Genomic DNA, 22,588 nt, shown 5'->3' with positions numbered 1-22,588 from the left:
TGTGTATTGTATATTAGAAAAGATAAAAGCGAGATCAGCGCCACTTTACGAGGATTTTCCTTGTAGTTGTTTCATAGTTGTGTTGATGCAGCGTCTCTCTCTGTCTCTCTCTTTCTCTCTCTCTCTTTCATTTTCTCCGCATATGTCCCGCCGTTGTGTTATCACGAAAGATAACATTTTTTTCTTCTTTTTTTCCTTTTTTTTATCTACTCATACTCGGCCATTAAAACGTTTCGATTAAAAACGATGCAACATTATATTCCATATTGTTTTTTTTTTTTTTTTTTTTTTTAAATTATATTCCTTACGTCATCTAGAAATTTCTTTCATCATCATTTATTTAAAAGTTTATTATAATTTACTTTTGATAGAATGAAATTCCTCGTTTGTTTGTTTTTTCTTTTTTTTTTTTTTAGAAACAGTAAACGCGGTTGGTAACAATGAGAGAAAGAATTTTTTTTAACGTTATTTATAATGATTTAATTAATGTTCATTATTTAATTATGTGTATATAATATTTAATTAATTAATTAATTGTATTTTAGATTTTTTTTGATTAGAAAATATTTTCTTTGATAATTTCGAAAGAATGTTCATTGTAATCAATGATTATCGTATTATCGTTATATCAGATAGATCGTCCTCTTAAGGCTTTTAATTTATTTTTCTACTTGTTGTTAGACTCGTTAGTCTGAAGAAACTCGACCGTAACCGACGAAACGCACGTCGGAGAATCTCGATGACCTCGAAAGAGAGAGACTCTCTTTGTAAATGCGCATGCAACCATCTGTACGATAGCATTTCTTGCGTTTACATTATTACTTTCGCGTAGCTTAACACGCCTATATATATATATATATATAAATACTCACCCTATTTCAAAATATCGAAAAATTCATTTATTTTCATATGAAAAAGTACATTTTAATTTGTTCTACTTGTAAATAGTATAAACGCAATATAAAATGCAATCATTAATATATAAAGCACGATAAGGGGTTTTGGTCAACATTCTTTATTCTTCTACACCTCTTTCTTCTACACTTATGCATCATCTATACAACATCTTATATCTTTATATAAGTATTACATTGGAATGCATTGAAATACGATCAACGAGTCAATTTGTAGAAAGAATTTGGAAACCTTTTTGGTTTCTTTATTTATCAAAAACCTCTTCTGCCTATATAGGTTTTTGATTGTATGCTGGTTGCTGATCAACAAACGCAGACAAACCGGCCCTGTTAAAAACTAATTGTATACTAAACTCTATATATTTTTGGGAACGACAGCAGCAGCAGGCACATTACGAGAGCTTACGTTTTACATGAGCAGTTTTTCATGATGGAGATCACGTAGTCATCATCTATATGAACAACAATGCATTTATGTTTGCTACTCTTTATATGGTTATTTCATATTCTTTCACGAACCATTGAGATAAACGTGAAGGAAGATTTGTAGGTTTCTTACGATTATTACAGAAACATCTTGCGATCTTTACAGTTTAATCTCAACCTTTTTTATTTTATTTTATTTTATTTTTTAAGAAGAAATTGAGTCACTCGATGTGATAGATAAAGCACGTAAGGAAGATAAAATAGTTTTTTAAATATATTCAAGAGAACAATTTTTTTTTTTTCTGTGCTAGTTATTTTATTTTGAATCTGTACAATTTTTTTTTTTTGGTTGATTTTATTTCCAGAGAATTGTATTTTTCAAAGTTTTTCTTTTCTTTTCTTTTCTTTTGTTTGTTTGTTTTGTTTTGTTTTTTTTTTTCGTGACTTTAAACGTTTTACTTTTTGTTTTTTTTTGTATAGATAAATGTTTACCTGGTTTTTTCCCTTTGTTCTATTATCAATCTATTCTTAACATTTTTACGTAACATTTCTGTTCATAGTCTAGTTTAAAGTGTTTAGAATTTAGAACAAGAATGAATAGGCGTCAGTTACTTTATTCCTATTTCTTCTTCTCTTTTATATATCACTATATATAAATATATATGTGTTTGTAAATCTAACATTTGTTAGATTGTATGAAATTCTTTGTTTTTCTATGTTGTACAACGTTTACACATAGAAATATCTTTCTAGAAGACAAATATGGTTATTGTAGGTAATTTCTTTTTTTTTTTTTTTTTTTTTCAATATTTTCTCATGCTCATTAACGACAGTTTTTATGTTCAATATTTTTTTGAACCATACATATAAACTACATCACAATTATTTAAAAACTACATTAGTTTAAATTACATACACAATGAATTAACTATTACAATACAAATATGAAATTTATAGCAAAGCACAAAAAATATATATTTCAATTTACAATACTGTAAATGTGCTGTTGTATATTTTGTGTGATTTAAATATTAGTATAAAACACTTAGCAAAAAAGTATTATTAATTGTACAGATTCAAAATTGCTACAAATTGCAAGGTTAATTATCAAACACATACATGTGATAATAAATACAAAAAATATTTCTTATTAATTAATTAATATTTGATTATAATAGAAAAAGGAAATTTATAACTAAGCACAAAAAATATATATATATTTAAATTTAGAATACTGTAAATGCTGTTCTATATTATAAAATATTTTGTGTGATTTAAATATTAGTACAAAACACTTAAACAAAATAGTATTATTAATTGTACATATTCAAAATTGCTACAAATTGCAACGTTAATTATCAAATACTAACCTGTGATAATAAATACAAACAATATTTCTTATCAATTAATATTTGATTATAATAGAAAATGAAATTTATAACTAAGCACAAATAATATATATTTAAATTTAGAATACTGTAATAAATGCTGATGTATATTAGAAAATATTTGGTGTGATTTAAATATTAGTACAATATGTATTGTACAGATTTAAAATTGCTACAAATTGCAATATTAATTATCAAATACTAACCTGTGATAATAAATACAAAATATTTCTTATCAAATTAATATTTGATTATAATAGAAAATGAAATATATAACTAAGCATACAAAATATATATATTTAAATTTAAAATACTGTTGTAAATGCTGTTGTATATTTTGTGTGATTTAAATATTAGTATAAAACATTTAACAACAAAATATTATTAATTGTACACATTAAAAATTGCAATATTAATTATCAAACAGGTACCTGTGATAATAAATACAACAAATATTTCTTATTATATTAATTAATATTTGATTATAATAGAAAATTTGCAAGCTTTATATAATTACACAACATATATATAAAAATATACATATATACATCTACAAACACATGTACATACATACATATATATATACCTACATGTATATAAGGATGATGTTTAATGTGAAATAAGTTTTGGGGGTAGGTCAAGTTAAGTCGAAAATTAATAGACAGGGGGAGGTGAGTGGCAAAAAAAAAATGCAACACTTTTCCAAAACCTGATATTTCCATATTATGTAATATTTATGGTGTAAAGCAATAGCAGCCTTCTGTCAGTCAGTCAGCCAGTTTCTTCTACGATTAGCGGGAGGACGGCTACTTCAAAGTTGTGAAAAAAAAAACCATGTATGTTGCAACACTTTTCTAAAATCTCAAAATAGGTATACAAGTTCTTAATAATAAGAAAAAATAAAAAAAAAAAAAAACACATACTCAGCCTGAATTTTTATTTAACATACGCCATCAGCAGTCGATACACAGCTTTTGGATTATAAATTTTTGAGATTTTAGAAAACTGTTGCTACATACATGATTTTTTTCACACAACTTTGAAGCCGTCACCACCCCTTCCACCCCTCCCGCTAATCGTAAAAGAAACTGGCTTGACTGACGGCAGAGACTATTTGCTATACACCATAAATACTAAATAATATCGAAATATCAGGTTTTAGAAAACTGTTGCATTTTTTTTGGTCACTCACCTCTCTCTCTCTCCCCCCCCCCCCCGTCTCTATAGAAAATAGTGGTTGGTCTCTGATGCAAGTTGTCGCGAGAACAGAAGAGTTTCTCGTGAGTATCAGATGGTTTTAAAGGATGTAAATGAACGAACGAACGAACTAACGGACGAAGGGTAGGGAAAAGGAGAAGAAGAAGGGATAGGTAGAATATACTCTGTCCTTTTCTTCATCCCTCGTGGCACAACAAAGCGTTACCAGGGTAACTAGTAGCTAGCTCACTGGTTGCCATCACAAAACTTTCCAGCTTGTGACTGAAAACATTAATGTAAGGGTTCGTCGTTGGTGAACACATACACACACACGGGTATATTCGTAAAAGAGGGATGGGTTGGTGGGTGGGGTGAGGGGGGGGGGAGTGCAAGTATATATGAGGTCCTCCTCTCTCTCACCGTGTGCACACGTAAATATGAGAAAGAAAGAGAGAGAGAGAAAGACAAAGGGAAAATTCACACGCCCATTGACACGCGAGCCACGCGGGTGGGTTGTGTTCTACTCCTACAGACTTTGTCCACTCGTTTCTGTCATATAGGCGTTTCCCCCTCCCCCCCCCATATTTTTTACCAACCTACACTACTACATCTCTTTTCTTTTTGATTTATTTATTTATATTATTCCCTTTGTTTTTCCTCTCTTCACACATTTTGTTTTAAACGCGTACGCGTACGCTTGCGTGCACCAGCACGTGTGTGTGTACAGGGTGGGAGAGGATGACTAGGTTATATCATATTCAAGATTGTTATATCTTATTACGGTTGTTTTATATATACATACGTATATAATATAAATAATATAATATATAATATAATAATAATAATAATAATAATAATATATATATATTATTTATTGCATATTATGACGCGATAAGGATAAAATACTTGATTAATATAAAAAAAAAAATACGTAGGCTTTTAGTATGCAAATTTAAATGAGAGACACGTTTCTAAACAAAAACGTGTACACGCACACACAAATAGAACTAACATAAAAGTAAAGTCTTATGTTTAGCCGTGTGTTTACACCTGCTCACCGGTTTCTTAATTTGCATGAAATATAGGTTACTACGCGACCTCGACGTTTGATATCTCGTACTCTTTAACTTTGAATAACAAGCAACACTTATTATACTTGGTTTACATCGAAGCTCTCTCTCTCTCTCTCTTCTCTGAGCTCTTCTTTCGAGAAATATATTTTTCATATTTATTTTTCTATTTGTTTTTTTTCTTTTTCTTTTAATCTCTTATCGTACGAAAATTTTCAATAAAACATGAAACATGTTTTTCTTAATTCCTTCATTCGTATTTTTCTAAGAAAAAGAGAAAATGATGATTTCCAACTTGTCATCTACAATATTTATTCACTTGTGTGCTACTACTCAACATACTAACACCCCCCCCCCCCCACGCCCACACACACATGTATGCAAATGAATAAAATTTTTTTAGAGATGAGTTGAAATAAATTTGTGGAAAAAATGTTTTTTTTTTTTTTTGCATTTTCAATTCGATGAAAATATATGGGATTGTAGATGTGTGTGTGTTAGTGAAATATAGCGAGAGAAAAATGTTCACGTTAAAATTATAATTATTCGGTTAATTTGAAAAAAAAAAACAAGAAAAAACAAGAAAAAAAGAAGATTAAATAAAATAAAGCGGTGTTTTAGGAGGTCGAGGTAAACTCCTGAGAAGGAGGAGGAGTGTGGGTGGGGGTGGTGTGGCGGTGGTGTGGGGGATGGGGGGAATACATATGTACATACCAAACGCCCGTATACAGAACAACATCTCTCTCTCTCTCTCTCTCTCTCTTTCTCTCACATCGATTCTCTGTTTCCCCCTCGGTGTGTTCCAGTTTACCGGCTAACCTACCCGTAAACATCCCTTACAAAGTGGAACGAAAAGTGAATCGTTAAATTTGTTTTTCCCCACTCTGTGACAAAATACGAATACTAATTAGTTTTTTTTTGTTTTTGGAATTATTTTGTACGATTCATTTATAATCTCATTGACGCATCTTTAAAATACATTTTACGATTGAATATTTTCCTTTCAATATAATTTATCTCGATCATTGTCGATGAGATGATATTAACTCGTTTAAATATCTCGTTTGATATCTTTTTCTCGATTAAGTTATATAATTGACAATAATAATAATAATAATAATAATAATAAAAAAAAGCAAAGAATAATAATTTGTCAAATAATAATCATACACACGTTTAATAATAATAACAACACGTTAAATGTTACCTGAATTTATTTTACAACATTTCTTTTATTATTATTATTATTATTATTATTATTATTATTATTATTATTATTATTTTATACATACAAAATAGGTATTATTATGCCACTTTTTCTCATACAGTTCACATAAAAAACCGCGAGTGGTGTAAGTAAAATTTTTCAAAATTCCCAAATGGGAATCGTCGTGGTGACAGCTAATGGGTTAAAGATAACAAAATATTAATTATGTGTAATATATAAAGTTAAATTAATATCAACACTTGTAATACTCTTAGCAACTAATGCACGTTAGACGTGTAATCTTAGATAGAAAAAAAAAAAAAAGGAAAAAGAAAAAAAACAAGAGGCTCGTGCCTTGAAAATTGCGACAGTATTAGAACAAATTCCTTCGAGTATCTATGACCAAAGTAGTTTTTCCATTTTCAAATCTCCATCTTATTTTGTTCCACTGTTCCACCCATTACCATCACTAACTACAGAGAGTTTCCCTTTTATTCCTCCTCCTCCTCCTCCTCCTCCTCCTCCTTCTCGTTGTGTCAACTCGTAGGCCTTGGAACTCGACGAGGAGTACTTTTACGTCAATGGAATGCAACGATCTAGGTCTCTTGAGATTAGTATGACAAAGTAGGAATGGTAGATACCATCACCACCACTACCACCACCATCATCATCGTGTTTGAAAAATTCCATCTAATATCTTTTTTTTTTTAGTTAATTCACATCTTTATGATAACACTAAAAATGATGGAATTTGAAACAAAAATTGTGCTCATCAATTATGTTTCTCTTATTCTTCTTTTGATCGATTGATTGATTTAGTTATCGTTTTTTTTTCTTACTACATTATTTCGCAATAATTCATTTCAAAAGACTTTGCGATTCGTGTCACCTATAGGGAGGAGGGGTGGGGGTAGGGGTAGGGGTAGGGTGGGGGGTTGTTACTGGATTTCTCATTAAATGCGTTGTGAAATCTACGTAAACGCCTTGTGTGTGGATCACCACACCAATGGTTTTCTCTCTCAAAGAAATAAATAAATAAATAAATAAATAAATAAATAAATACGTTCATTCTCGTTATAATTCTCGTTTCTCTCTTCGTGCATTATTCAATAGTTTACCAAGAAAATCATTCTCAATCTTCGTACTTTTTTTTTTTTTCACTTTTCGTACATATAATGATAATTACTTTTATTTTATATCCTTTTAGTAAAAAAAAAAAAAAAAAAAAAAAAATACGCCGCGTCATTTCAACACTTGTTATTTATATTACACGCGTGTTATAAAACAACATTTGATAAATTACAATTTTTAATTGCAATCGTTTTTCCTTATGTCAAGGACAATGTAACGAAGTCATTTTTCAAATTTCCAATTTCTCATTTTGTCGTCGTGCTCCAATTAAAATCTTCTTGACCAATTCTTCAGTTTAAGAAGAAAGACAAATTATATTCGCAATTACTATGAAAAACACAAGGCCTTGAAATAATTGCAGCCCAAATATGCGTTCTCTTTCTTAATACTTACGAATGATGACATTGTGTAATAATACATACATGGACACACATGCACCATGCACCACGCACCATGCACCATGCACATTTATATTTTTTTTTTTTATATGAAACTTTGGACGCGTATATTTACGTGTTACATATTTTAATAATAATAATATTAATGCATAAGAGATTGGAAAATAATTGGTCGTGAGAGTAAGAAGTGAACGCTTTAGAGATGGCCTTGAACCTGGCATTGCTCGACCTTGCCATGGGCGCATCCTCCTTCACCCTCCCCCTCCCCCTCCTTTCCTCGCCCCCTACCTCACCTTTTCCACCACCTTGTTCTCCTCTTTTACGAGTACGAAACTTTTGCTTTCACTTAACGTCGCATTCCTGCCCACGTGTCCTGCTTAATCCACTCACTCATTCACTCACTCACTCACATACACACACACACATGAGATCGTGATAGTGAGAAAGTGAGAAAGAAGACCATTGGTAAATCGTTCACCCATAATCCCATACTCTTTCTCTCATTCATTATTTAATCTTATCTAAATTAATAATAATAATAATAATAATTGTGTAATTTATTAATTTAATGCAATTAAACATATCGTACAATTTTGAAACATAAATTGGTAATAAAACTTTTATCAAATTATTTTTCAATATTAATTTTATATAATAGAAATAAAAAAAAAAAAAAAAGAATAGATTTATTCGATTTGTTGAAAACTTTGAAAAGTATTTTTTCTTTTTTTTTTCAATTTTTAAATTAAATGTTAGTTTGTGATAGACAAACATATATATATATATATATAAAACCATAAATAATTTCGTTTGTCCTTTTATCGTGACTTCGAACCTAACAAAACATGTCGGTAATTACTGGTAAATTTTTGTAAATAATAATTATTGTCATTATTTTTCTATTGTCTCGTTTACTTAATAACGTCAATCTTCTTGGTTGTTGTTTATTTCAATTTGAAATAATGTAGAAGAGAAAGCGTGGGTATTTTATCGACGCGTGTGTAACGGATAGAAGAGTTTTCCTTCTTACATCTCAACACGCGAATCTTGTCTCTCTCTCTCTCTCTCTCTCTTTCTCTTTCTTTTTGTAATGTCAATTAAAATCTTCTCACGATGTGTTGCTATATCGTCTATTATTATTATGTAACGTCATTAATATCCTTTATTTTTATTTTTTTACTTTTCATGTGTTCGTTCTATAGAAAAATGAGTTCTCAAATTTTAAGATCAATGTATATTTTCTCTTACAATGAATTAATTGAATGTAACATTACTTTACGTATTCGAATAAAGAAATAATTATGTTACATAAGATTACATCATGAATAAAATAATTACTAGTTGTTTTTACAAAAAAAAAAAAAAAAAAAAAATCAATTATTCTTCAGTTTGATAAATTGCAAAAAAAACTTTGAGTTTGTGAGAAAAGTTTGATAATAAACTTTAAAGTAAAAAAAAAAGAACAAATCTTTCGTAAATTAATATTTTGAGTTTTTTTTTTTCTTTAGTTTTTGTATTTGATATAATTAATTACGCTAGAGAGAAAGAGAGAGAGAAAGAGAGAGAGAGAGAGAGAGAGAGAGAGAAAATGTAATGAGAACACTTTGAAAGTTACTCATGTAACTTCTTAAAAGCAAGTAGTAAAGTTACATTGAGAGTTTACGTAGAAATGTTGGATGAGAAATGTAAAAACAACGACGACGAAGACGATGATTCTAAAAGTCAAGCTTTGCAAGTAATTCGGTTTGGTATACTCGTGATTTGCATATTTTCGACGACATTAACAGAGATTAGTTTTACTTTTTCTTTTTCTCTCTCTCTCTCTCTCTCTTGAAGAAGAAGAAGAAGACGTTGACCTCGGTACTTTCATGAATTTAATGCAGAAATGTTTAACCGACTTCCAAAAGAAGGAGGTTCTCAATTCGACTGTATTTTCTTCTTATTTCGAAAGAGAACTGTTTAAAGTACGAGTAATAAAAATATAAAAAAAAATATTTGAATCTGACAAAAGAATTGATCACCATCATCATGGGTTTTTTTTTTTTGATATTTTCATAAATTATTTTACTTTACAATATTTCATTGATATTAATATTAATATTAAATATTAAATATAATTAAATTAAATATATTTAATATTTAATATTAACATTTATTTTATCTCTCGAAATAATTTAAATGTAGTAATGTCACTTAAAAAGTAATAAAAAAAAAAAAAAATTAAACGTCGTTCATTAGATAATATTCAACGGGTAAAATGCATCTTCATAAAGAGTTGCATGATAATTCAATTATTGTCCTATTTTAGACGAGAAGAATTTAATTGGTCGGTCGTTTTTAATTGATGTTATTATATCTCCTCTTTATGCATTAATTAGTTGAATTATTTCAGTTTTCCACTTATTGTTATAATATGATGGGGTTAATTTTAACAAAAAAAAAAAAAAAAAGGAAAAAAAATTGGAAATATTTTTCATTTATAAAACATTGAACTAACTAATTATACACACACACATTGAAAGATTTCCATTCATTGTAAATTTAACAAAACACACGGTAGAAGTGAAACAAATCTTCAAAGAAAAGCAAGCTTCAAGACGTGAATATATCTAAACAATTGAATTGTAATACAGTGCCATCTATTGAAAGAACTTTACAGAACCTAGATAACCTAATTCTAAATAAAAATTGTGCTATGTGTTAAGTTGAAAAAAATCACGTGAAATAAAATAAATTTCATTAAAATCAGTTCAGTAGTTTAAGAGTCCATTGCGGACAAACAACGTCACACTGAATTTGTATATATTGAATTTGATTAATTAATTAATTAATTATTTTTGTTTCATCGGTTTCACGGTTTCTTCCGTTTCATGATTTTCAAATGACCCTGATTCTAAAGAAATTTTCACTTCAAAAAAAAAAAGAAAAAGAAAAAAGAAGAATTATTTTTGTAGTTATAAAACATTCAACAAACTAATTATTTATACACACATATGTAGAAAATGATGATTTGGATCGTTATCGTAAAGTTTTCCAATGGGTTAGGTTCGTGACCCGTATTCCTTCTGTTCTACATATGTACTCTACATAATATGATATAGTATGTATATATGTTATGTATATATAATATATAGTGTACATATGTATGAACTTTGGGCAACGATTTCCTTACTCAGCTAGTTCTCCTTTTGGTTAATAATCGATCGGCCCTTATAACGGCCCTCTACCGGTCCTAGACAGACCACCACCACTACCACCACCACACCACCATCACCCTACCTTCGATCAATTCGATGACTCTTGACTTTTCTTTGTCGTTTTTACAAAATATCATTAGATTGTTAATAATTATTTACCATTTATAAATATTATTTCATCATTTGATTTGGAATTTCTTTTTTTTATTTTTGTTGTTGTTGAATTTTTTCCATTCTATTGCAATTTATTATTTTTAACAAATTACGAGTTATAGTACAATAGTTTTTTTTTTTCTATCGAGTTGTCTTAAAAATAGAACGAACGAACGAACGACAAATACCAAGGAGAACTTGGAATTATTCGATATGGTTTTTTTTTTTTTTTTATTATTAATGATAGTTTCGTGTCGTGAGTTAATAGTTTTGTTCTTTATACTATTATATATTTGATAAATATTTCAAGAAAAATGATAAGAAAATGTTCGATTAAATTTGGGTTAAATTAAATGTTGATGATCCAACCAACCTTTTGAAAAATTTCTATTATTATTGAAATTGTTCATAATTATTTTCTTTTTTATTTTTATTTTTTTTTTTTCCATTAAATCGAATTCAAAGTTACGCGACATTTTGATCATTGATTTATTTCATTTTATTTTCTTTTCTTTTATCCTTGCTCCTATTATTTTTTTTTTTTTTAACGTTGCCACTGTAAAAGGAGGAGATCATCGTTTTTTTTTTTTTTTAAACTTGCGTCCTACTACGCATTCGCTTCGATATATTTTTTTCTTGTTTTTCTCTTTTTCCACCCCTTTTCTTTTTTTTTTTTTTTTATCTCACCGAACATATCTTCGCATCATAATGGATCATGCATTATGCTCGATGCCCTTTACGTTCACGCTTGCGAGTAATTAGGCTATTCTAGCGTATCTCTTCGGTAAAATTATCGATCGATCGATTGGCTTCGTATGTACCATACAGGTTTATTCAAAAGTTACTAATAAATTATTTCAAGATGTACAAATATTAGAGCTGACCCAACAAACGTTGTTTTGACATATTAATTATTACCTTATACCACCGCCATCTGTTAGAATCTTATCGAACTTATAGACATAATCATGACTCTTTTTTGTTAATAAACAAATAATTCGCAATAAATTGAGATATAAACTATCCTATCTTTCAAGTTGGATGGAAACTGCACACTGTGTGCAAAATTTGATTAAAATCGGTTCAGTAGTTTAGGAGTTCATTGCGGACAAACAACGTCACACTGCAGTTATATATATTAAGATTATATTTGATAAATATTGCAATTAAATTGATATCTTTCTATTGATCATTTGCATACATTTTGACAGTGAACAAACTAAATAATTGGATTATCAAAAAACAATTGAACGACTTTTGATTAACCCTGTAGATTAATAAATGCACAAATGAATGTACGCGCGTTACACGTTTAATTGGAAAAGGGGGTGGTGTTGGTTGATGATAATGGTTGGGGGATGGTAAAAGAGGAGAGTTACGGAATGCGAATACTTTTTATTGCAATTGTGCGAATTGCGGACACGAAGAAGGGTTACGAGGTCAGTCAGAGGGTCAGAGGTATATAATCGGGTATCGAATCATCGTGAACTTTACAAATGGGTTTGAATACTCCCGCAAAATTCAAGAGCCTTTTCAATACTCCCTTTTTTTTCAGTGTACTATTTACAAATTGTGTTCTTGACTTATCAAATTATTATTATTATGATTATTTTTTTCCTTTATTTTTTTATCCCACATCTTTTAATGAGGAGGAGGAGGAGGAACAACCCGTTCCTTCCAATGAAGGTTGTTTGCTTATTTTTGTATTAACAATATTTTCAAACGTGTCCAATGTATTTCTATCAGTTTGATAATGTACACTTTTTTTGTTCTTTTACATCGTAAAATACAATCTTAAGCAGTTAAGTGCGTTAGACGTGTATACACGTCGCGTTGCTTGTTTTTAATTTGAAACTAAATTCCACAGTCGTCAACTGATTAAATGGAATAGTAAATAAAAACAAAGTAAATGATATTAAATATGTTATTATAAATGTCTTCTTAGTAAAAGTAAATGGTCAAACGTTATCTCCACGTATTTCGTATTGAATAATTCAAATGTGTAAAATGAAAGAGAAGAATAGAAAAAAAAAAGAAAAAAATAATCTGACAAAATGAGTAGTACGTAGGAAAAACTTTGGAAGTAATTTACTTACGTCTAAAGGACGAAGTATTGCCAACTACGTAAGTCATGATAATGGTATATATAGTGGTGGTTTATAAGAGAATAAGGATCCAGGTAGCTTTTAAAAAATGCATGAATCGAGATTTCAGGTAATCGTGGGTAAGTTGCCGACTGGAATAAGAAAGAAAGAAAGAAAGAAAGAAAGTAAGAAAGTAAGAAAAAAATAAAAATGGGAGCGTCGATCCAGTTAATGTTCGACGTGTTCGTATAGAAATGGACGCCTACCATGACCTCGCAAAACTATTTTGTACCTTTTCTTTTTTTTTTTATACTATTCTTTTATAGACAATCCATAAAAGTAATTTATGTCATAACTTTATATTTTATGTATGTATCTATGTATATGTATATAATAGAAAGAGAAAACAAATTAAGTTAGCAAAACTTTAAAAATATAATATAACAAATATATATATATAAATAATTTTAATTTTTATAAATTTAAATAACTACAAAATTAATTATATAATATATAATATAATTTTTTTTTAATTTAATTATATTATTATATAATATATAGAAAGTACAACATTATGACATAATTTATTATATATATATTAGGACACGCGAATGGATAGTCGGAGGGTGTAATAGTCAGTCAGAGAGAGAGAGAGAAGCATTTACCCGCTTTTCGATATTATCCGCCCCCATCGCGAATGCCAATTATATCATTTCACCCCCTCCCTTGTAAAGGACTATTATAGGTACGTTTCCTATGTCCCTTGTCTTTTCCCTTCGCGTTGGGTTCCTCCTCGTACAATCAACATACATACATACCAGTCACACTCGTAACATAACTTGTATCTCACACTTACATCCTACACATACATACACAAATATTATATCTCTTGTGACAGTATATAACCCAACGTCGATGGAAATTACAGTTGGAACGGACGAGGTAGGAGAAAGAAAGAACTGTATCCTCCTTTTGTCGTGAAAAGAAGAAAAGGGGTTGGAAAAAGGGCTTGTGTCAGTAGTAGCAGGGGGAGGGGGTGGTGGTGGTTGAAGGAGGTGAGCGATCGTTTCGTGTCGCGAGACACGAAATTAAAGCCACTGCCGTGGAAATCGTGGTAAAAGGGAGGGGGGGGCTGCTTCTCAGGTATAAACGGAGTTAGATGAGGGAGAGAAGAGCGACAAGTGGTGTATGTGTGTCTGTCTATGTGTGTCAACGGGGGTGGGGGTGGGGAGAGGAGGGTAGTTTCGAAGGGCAGAGTACGCTCGAGTGTAATAGGTGGAGAAAAGAAAGAGAAAAAGAGAGAGAGAGAGAGAGAGAGAAAGACACGTTTGAAACGGCCAACTTCGTAGATCGAACTTTTACAACTAATATTCTAACAACAATTTTGTAATAAAAAGAAAAAGAAAAAAAGAAAGAGATGTATAGATACATACTCGTATGTATAACTGTTGTATTCTTCTTGGTAAACTGCATATTGAGGGTGGTGGTTGGTGGTGGTTGGTGGTGGTTGATGGTGGTGGTTGCTGGAAGGCGGTGGGATATCAAATATGCTTGGACAGATGCATCGTCCCACAGTAGTTTGCCATTCTTACTTGGACGGTTTCTCTCTCTTTTTTTTTTTTTTCTATCCTCCTCCTCCTCCTTCTACTCCTCCTCCTTCTTCTCTTAAACCTCCCTCGAACTCCTACATATTATTCCTTTTATAATATTTTGTTCTTTCTTCTTCTTCTTTATTTTTCCTTTTTCCCCATCGTGGTGCTTTCTTTCTCTTATTTAATTCTCGAATTTTTTGCTATTTTTTTTTTTTCATCCCTCTAACTTTTCTTCGAATTTTTTTTTAATATATATATATATATATATATATTTTTTTTTTTTTTTAAGATGCCAGGTATAAACGTCTTTATTCTGCGTAAAAAAAAACTTTTTCACAGGATATTATTAATCATGTAAACGAACAATTCTTCGTACCTTTTTTTTAATTTTTTTTTTTCTTATCATTGTATTCTTTTGATTTTTCTTATCACACATTTTTATCTATACGAAGGAATACCATGCTTTCCAGGATTATCAATCACGTGATTTCTTCAAGACTCTTTAATCATTCTATATTTTATCTATTTATCTTCTTTTTTTCATTTTATTTTTATCTTTGTCAATAATAATAATAATAATAATAATAATAATAATGTTCAGTTATTAATAAATAGTTTTATGTATGAATTAAATTTATTTCATTTAGATTTAAAAGTCGTAACATTCATATAGCAACAGCTGTTGTTAAAGTATCTTCATTTTCAATTATTTATTACACTTATAAACTAATATTTATTATAATAAAAATATTCTTCTTCTTCTTCTTATTATTATTATTATTATTTTCCTTTTTATTTTTTTTATTATGGCAAACTCGATGTGCATGAAGTTAGAGAACATTTATAAGTTTCTTTCTTTTTATACGAAAGTTACAAGTTTTTTTTTATCGATGCTATCCATGCATTGCGAATGAACGTTGAATACCACGTGGTAGTAGTAGTAGTAATAATAGTAGTAATAGTAGTAGTAGGATATTTTACATCAATATTTTATTATCTTACAACATTTTCCTATATGGTCATTATATTTCTTTCCATAGTTTTTATAATTTTCCATAGTACATTTTGCAAATTTAATAAATAAACAAATAAACGTTTTGCATTCTTATTTATTTATTTATTAATGTTATTATATTAATTTACAAGCATAAGTGTAAGATAATAAATTTGACTGATATATCATTTTTCCATACTTTTCTTTTCTTCTCTTTTGTCATGGGAGAGAAAACTACTCGTGAAAGAAAGAAACAGAAGAACGTTTATGGTTTCCCGTATTATTTTCTCACAAATCTCATAGATGTATCGAGAGAAGACGTGCCATACCATCGCTTTCACGAATTCTCTCTCTTTCTCCTCCCATCACCACCCCACCCCACTCAACTTCGTCTTTTGTAGGATGGAAAATCTTCGTTAGAGTAGTGTGTCGTAAATGCACTTTTATAAACGTGAACAAATTATTTCTATACTTTTTTTTTTTTTCTTTCTTTCTTTCTTCCTTTTCCTAACATTTGTTTTACGATAAATATTCAACAGCACATTTTTTTTATACACACCATTGGTGTGTACACACCATAGATAAATATATATTTGTTCGTGTCTCGTAATTTTACTTTTATTTTTATTTTTATTTATTTATTTTTCTTGAACTAAGAAAGTCAGAGGTTTTGCTTGAAAAGAAAAATGAAAAAAAAAAAAAAAAAAAAAAAGAAAGACAAGACATGATTCCAAAATGCAAAAAAACATTTATTCATAGGAGAGGAAATAGGTTGATTTATTGAGAAAGGTATGCACTTTGTTGGAAAAATACGAGAAGATGTCGAAAAAGTCAGCAAAATTCAATTCACCCTATATATATATATATATATATATATATATATATATATATATATATCTGTCGTGATCTATTTGCCATAAGCGATAAAACGATAAGACGATAAAAAACGATTCGAGTATATTATATTGCATAAAACTCCCACCACCACCCTCTCTGTACATAATTGGTCAAAAATTTGTTAATAATTTTGAAGATAGTAATTTACTTTACCCTCTCTCTCTCTCTCCTTCCCCCTTTTTTTTAAAATTCGTATAGACCATTTTATTATTTGGATTTGATTTTGAAACGACAAATTTGTGACAAATAATTATTTGTTAATTATTATTATTTTATAATAATTATAAATTAATTATATTGCATTATTAGATTATTATTAAATATATAATATTATATATATTATGTTGGATGTTGTTTAAGAAACCTTGACGCAACCCTGACGCGTGATAAATATGAAACGGGTGTATGATTTCGTATGATGAAAACAACAAAAAAGAAGAAGAAGAAGAAAAAAAGTTAACAGCTAATATATATCCTCCTCCTCCCCCCTCCACCCCAACCCCTTCCTTCCTTCCTTCCTTTCTGAGAGTTCATCTCAGTAGAATTTTCTTTTGCTTTTCGGACGTCGTCGTAAAATAAATCATTTCAGTAACAGAAAGAAAATGCTTCTTCTTCTTCCTCCTCCTATCGTTTTGAACTAACCGTAAATCTAAGAAAGAAATATACTTCTATGATGAAGTTTTATATACATCCCGAGGACACGTACACACACCACCAATGTTTATATATATATAGTTATTTTTGGTTGTCTCTTTATATTAAATATTTGATTAAAATGACTATTACAAAATGTAGCAGTAATAGTTTGATGATCATGAAATAGTATAGTTAACTTTAGTTAGCACAACCGTACGAGTGTACGGTTGAAGATAGAAAAAGAAGAAGAAGAAGAAGAAGGAAAAGAAAATGGGTAGAGTAGGTAGAGTCCATTGTCCTCTTGGTGGCTTCTCGAGCCGGTTTGGAAAGTCGAAAAAAATCGCCTACTACAAGGATGGAGGGTGAAGGAGAAGGGCAATCGTATAGAAAGGGATAGAGATAGATGGAGAACTACGAGTAATACTCCTCGTGGTTATTTCATCTTTCTCTCTCTCTCTTTCTGGCTTGTTTATGGTGCTGGTGTACTGGTACTGGTACTTGGTACTTGATGCTTGGTGCTGGTACTGCTGGTGGTTGGATGAAAACGGTTTCGAGGAATCTTTCTCACGGCCTTAGGCTATTCTACCAACCGCAAATTACTTTTAAACTGAGAAATATTATTAAAGAAACAAGAATTAAATAATTAAATGATAAAAAAAAAAGAAATTGATAGATGATGGGTGGGATGAGAAAAATTTATTATCACTCTCTTGCATTTTTTTCATTTTTTTTTATTTTTTTTTTTATGTATGATTTTAATATTCAATCTAGCGATTAATCGACAGATTTTTTTTTTGTTATCTTTCAATGCATAATTTATTAAGCTTCCTTTCTTCCTTATAATCTTCATAAATTTGTATAATTTTTGTGTGTTTCAGTACTTACGCGTGTCATCGTGTATTATCATACATATTATATAATAAATACAATATAAATATAAAAATATGAATTCAAATTTAATAAAATATGAATATAAATAGTTGTCGTGATTAATTCGAATAATTACAAATTTGATTTAATTTACATAAACGTTTTCAATATTTTTCTTCTCTGATATTCAAATCATTATTATTATTATTATTTTTTTTTATATATATCAAACTGTGTGTTAAATGGCGTCTGGGATGCAAAACACACTTAGAGTTTAACTATGATAAATTTTCTTTCTATGATCTAGCCATCTTCTTTTTCTTCTTTCTAATGCAGAGAGAAGACCACTTTACCAACTCAACCAACTTTGTCTCTCTCTCTCTCTCTCTCCCTCTTTCTCCCTATCCCCCCTCTCCATGTCCCCTTCTCTTCTCTTACTCTCCATTTCTCTTGGAAGTTACTCGTGATTTCCGTACGTTCACCCTTTTCCGGTCATCACCCTTTCTCTCTTTCTCTCTGTTTCTTTAGTTCTGGCCTCATCTTTCGTCTCACTCTTGTTCACGACTTTGAAACGAGTCGGAACACTCTCTTCCGACATTATTGTTTTCCTTCCGATCGACTTCCGGGCTCCAATCTTCCTCTTCCTCATCTTTCTCTTTTTCTATTTTTCTCTTGCACAACTTTACTTCTTCTTCTTCTTCTTCTTCTTCTTTCGAGAGAAAAACGATGATGAGACGAAATTCAACGAATCTCATGCAAGAATATTATTTCTTTTGTAACATGTATCCATCTATCTACATTCGTTGATTTTATTATTTATTCTTTACTTTTATTAATTCATTTAAAAAGACCATGTGTGTGTGTGTATACACGTTTCGGTACTTACGTATTAACACTACCACAGAAAAACTCCGCTAACGTGCCCTAATCTACACACAGATAATGGGCCGATATAAAATTTACCATATAGATTCAAAACAGTTTATATTTTCTTTCATTTGATGCTGTTGCCAAATGAACTCTGATAAATCAAATTCAAAATGATGTCTCGCATGTTGTTCTGTTTTTTGCAAATCCCAAATACGCATTTTTCGTAGCACTAAAAAATAAAGAAACCCTGACGAAACACTGACGCAAACCTGACCAAACTTTGAAGCAACCCTGACAAAACACTCAAGCAACCCTGACGATACCCTGACGTGACGAAACTCTGAAGCAACCCTGACGAAACTTTGAAGCAACCCTGATGAAACCTTGACGGTTGCTATGTGCAAACAACAAGGTTGTTGTGTGCGAATAACAAGATTGCTCTTTATTGGCGCATTAGCAGAATTTTTGCTTTGATGCCATGGCGTTAATACATAAGTACCCACGTTTCTCTATCAAAAAAAAAAACAAAATAGAAAATAAATAGAAATAGAAATAGGGAGGACCCATCAATCGCGAATTTAATCAGCCAACGGAATTGGCGATCACGTTCTCGTCGATATTAAACGAGACAAGCAGGTTAGCGTGCCGTGTAATACGGTTTCCCATTTAAAAAGAAACCTACCCAATCGAATTAGTTTTCATGGAAAGGATTTTCAGCACGTATGAACACACACACACACACACACATTCACACACATAATATACAATCTTTTTATATATATAAAAGATATTTTCGTCTTTCTTGTACGAATGAATTGTACCCAGTCATTTGATTTTTCATAGAATATTTTTCAATGAATATTTTCCCATGATAAATTACTCCCCATGTGTATGAGTGGAGGATGAAGTAAAAGAAGAATTTAAAGATTTCGAATAACCGTGAAACATGTTATTTTCTTATATTATTAAAGTGTCGGATAAAATAATGTTTGTTGGTTCAAATTGCTAACCATGCGAGTTGTTTCCATTGGTTGATTTAAACTCTAATCATGGTCAATCGATTAACTGACGAATTATACTTCGTTCAATGGGTGTTGGGTATTCAAAAGGAAATCGTTTGTTTTTTTTTTATAATATTATATTACGATATATCTATAATATAAAAGAAAATCAGAGAAAACTTTCTTGCATTTACCTTTGACTTCGAATGGTCCACAAAACCAAAACCAAAACCCTTAAAAAAAAAAAAACCAAACAAAATTCAAAGTTAGAAAGAAAAGATAATTCTGAGGATTGGAAGAGATCGAGGAATAAAATAATAGAAGAGAGAGGATTCTTGCCGAAGAAGGTTGAGTTAGAAGCAATGGTGGTGGTGGTGGTGGTGGGTGGTGGTTGGAGCTTTTTACCCTCTAGAAATCGTACCTCCTGGAAGTTATCGTCGTTAATCGTGCATGGTGACGAGAGAAAGAAAGCACCACCCATAGAGAAAGAAAAAGAAGAAGAAAAAGAAGGGGGTGGGTTGGGGTGGGGGTGAGGGTGGATAAAGAAGAGAAAGAGAAGGGCAAAGAGTGGAATATAGAGGGAGGGTGGGAGGGGGTGGTGAGGTTGAGGTTGGGGGAAAGGGGTTGGATCTCTATGTGTACTGCAAAAGGTAGCAACGTAGGAAATATCGACCGTTGGATATGTTGTTGATGCGAATGGTAACCATGGATAACACGAGCCGATCGACCAATTGCGATCCTCGCGGTGGCCGTACTCGACCAATCGGACATTCGGTATGCTGCCGGTTTTTTGATTGGGCGATATCGGGGATAAGAGACCAGTTCGAGGCCACCGAAACCCACAAACGGACGTGAACACATCAAGTGGAGAACGGTCTCTCTCTTTCTTTCTCGTTCTCTTTCTCTCTCTCTCTCTCTCTCTCTCTCTATTTTTCTCTTTCTATTTTTCTATTATTTTCTATCTGTCCCATGTCTTTCCATTTTTTCCCCATCTTGACCAAAGACATCATCGTCATATCATCGTAGCATATAACATCAGACATCTTCAGTTTTCCTATCATTCCTACTTTGAACTCTTATCCAGTCCAGTTCACAGTCCAGTTCAGTCCAGTCCAGTTCAGTTGTCCTAATAATCTTCTTTTTTTATTTCAAATTATCCTATTTCATTGAAACATAGTCAATCATTTTTTCTTATTACCTTCTCCCTTGACTTTGAACATTTCTTTTGGGATTAGGATTCCGTTCTCTATTTCTCTGGTTTCGCGTATGCGTCTACGGGGATTCAAGGATCTCTCTACTTTGTTGCGTAAGATTTATTCATTATTTTTGGTTTTGATTGTACACCAAAAGACCTATATTGGAAAAGCACATGAGCACCATCACCATCACCACCTTGTATACCACCTGTATATCAACGCACCACCATATATATCACTTTGTTAATCTACTTCGACACTTTGTATTTGCATTTTTGTATTATTTTTCTTGTTATGGTAGTCAAGGCTACTTTAAAGGGGTTCGTGATTTAGAAAATGTTTTCTATTATGACACATCTAGGATTTTCATTTGACTAAGCGCACTATGATAGGTAGACAGTAATGTAAAACTGATGTTGTAGTACCTAACGTAAGAGTTATTTCTGTAACTGAGAAAATGAATCATTTATTGCAGACTTAGGTTTCGTATTCAGAAGCTTGTTCTATTGTACAATTCAAAATGATATTTATTTTGAAAATAATTCCAATTAGTTTTCAATAAACAAATTGTCTTGTAATAAATGATAGATCGTTTAGATTTTTTTCTTTTTTTTTTCATATGATTTTATTGTCCATCATTGTGCAACATTGAATGAAAAGTTTGAAATGATTAACTCAAAATGAATAATCACATTTTTTTTTCATTTTTTAATCTACTTTATCTATTTCAAGATAATTATATTCAATTATGAAATATAATTTGTCATAGATGGTAATAAACTAATGATGAATACAATAAACGTTTCCAATCGTTTATAAGGGGGTGAGGTTTATTTTTATACAGTGTTTGAATAAAATCAAATTAGACAAAAATATTAGTCTGTTGCTTGTCTGTTTGCAAATGGACAACCAAAAAAAAATAAAAGGTGTTAGAAAAGATAATGTGATATTTTCCTTTTTATTTTTTTTTTTTATGGAGGTAGACCAAGATTATGGGAGTTAGAGAAAGTGTTTTGCTAGTTGACAAGAGGAAATTGCTTTGACATTTTGTTGGGTACCCGTAGCAAAAGATTGGATTATTCAAGTTTTTTTTTTTTTTATAAACCCTCACCTCCTCACCCCCCGTGTTGCATTTACCGAATGCATTATGCGTTCTTGTCTATTTTTATCTATCGTACAAATTATTGACAATACAAATGAAATGTACGAATTATAATGAAATATCATTTTTGTTTTTGATTTCAGATAAAGAAAATCGCGAAGGGTATCCCGAAACTACTATTCACGAGTTTGTCCACTGACCACCATCTTGGATAAATTTCATCGTTGAGTGAGTTGTTTTTTACTTTATCATCTTTTATACAAAT

General features: G+C 30.6%; 2 protein-coding genes across 3 annotated transcripts in view; both read left to right on the top strand.

The window, feature by feature from the left end:
* LOC107067505 (uncharacterized) overlaps positions 1 to 22,588 on the top strand; it is a 39,791-nt gene that overhangs the window by 6,393 nt on the left and 10,810 nt on the right. Inside the window, exon 4 of one of the 2 annotated variants that reach the window (XM_089177129.1) lies at positions 22,467 to 22,551. The gene's annotated coding sequence lies outside the window, so the exon portion shown is untranslated. Of the gene's footprint in view, positions 1 to 21,260; positions 21,336 to 22,466; positions 22,552 to 22,588 lie in introns of those variants that run through there. The other variant, XM_015323096.2, reaches the window with a different exon arrangement.
* Positions 22,473 to 22,588, top strand: part of HnRNP-K (Heterogeneous nuclear ribonucleoprotein K) — a 71,519-nt gene continuing 71,403 nt past the window's right edge. The window contains exon 1 of the mRNA XM_089177126.1: positions 22,473 to 22,551. The gene's annotated coding sequence lies outside the window, so the exon portion shown is untranslated. The remainder of the gene's footprint in view (positions 22,552 to 22,588) is intronic.

Source organism: Polistes dominula, unplaced genomic scaffold, assembly GCF_049000335.1.
Source record: "Polistes dominula isolate Pdom_NZ unplaced genomic scaffold, Pdom_raw_medaka contig_20, whole genome shotgun sequence".
NCBI classification, from domain to species: Eukaryota; Metazoa; Arthropoda; class Insecta; order Hymenoptera; family Vespidae; genus Polistes; species Polistes dominula.
Note: the sequence above shows the minus strand (reverse complement) of the source record. Positions and strands in the feature narration are given on the sequence as shown.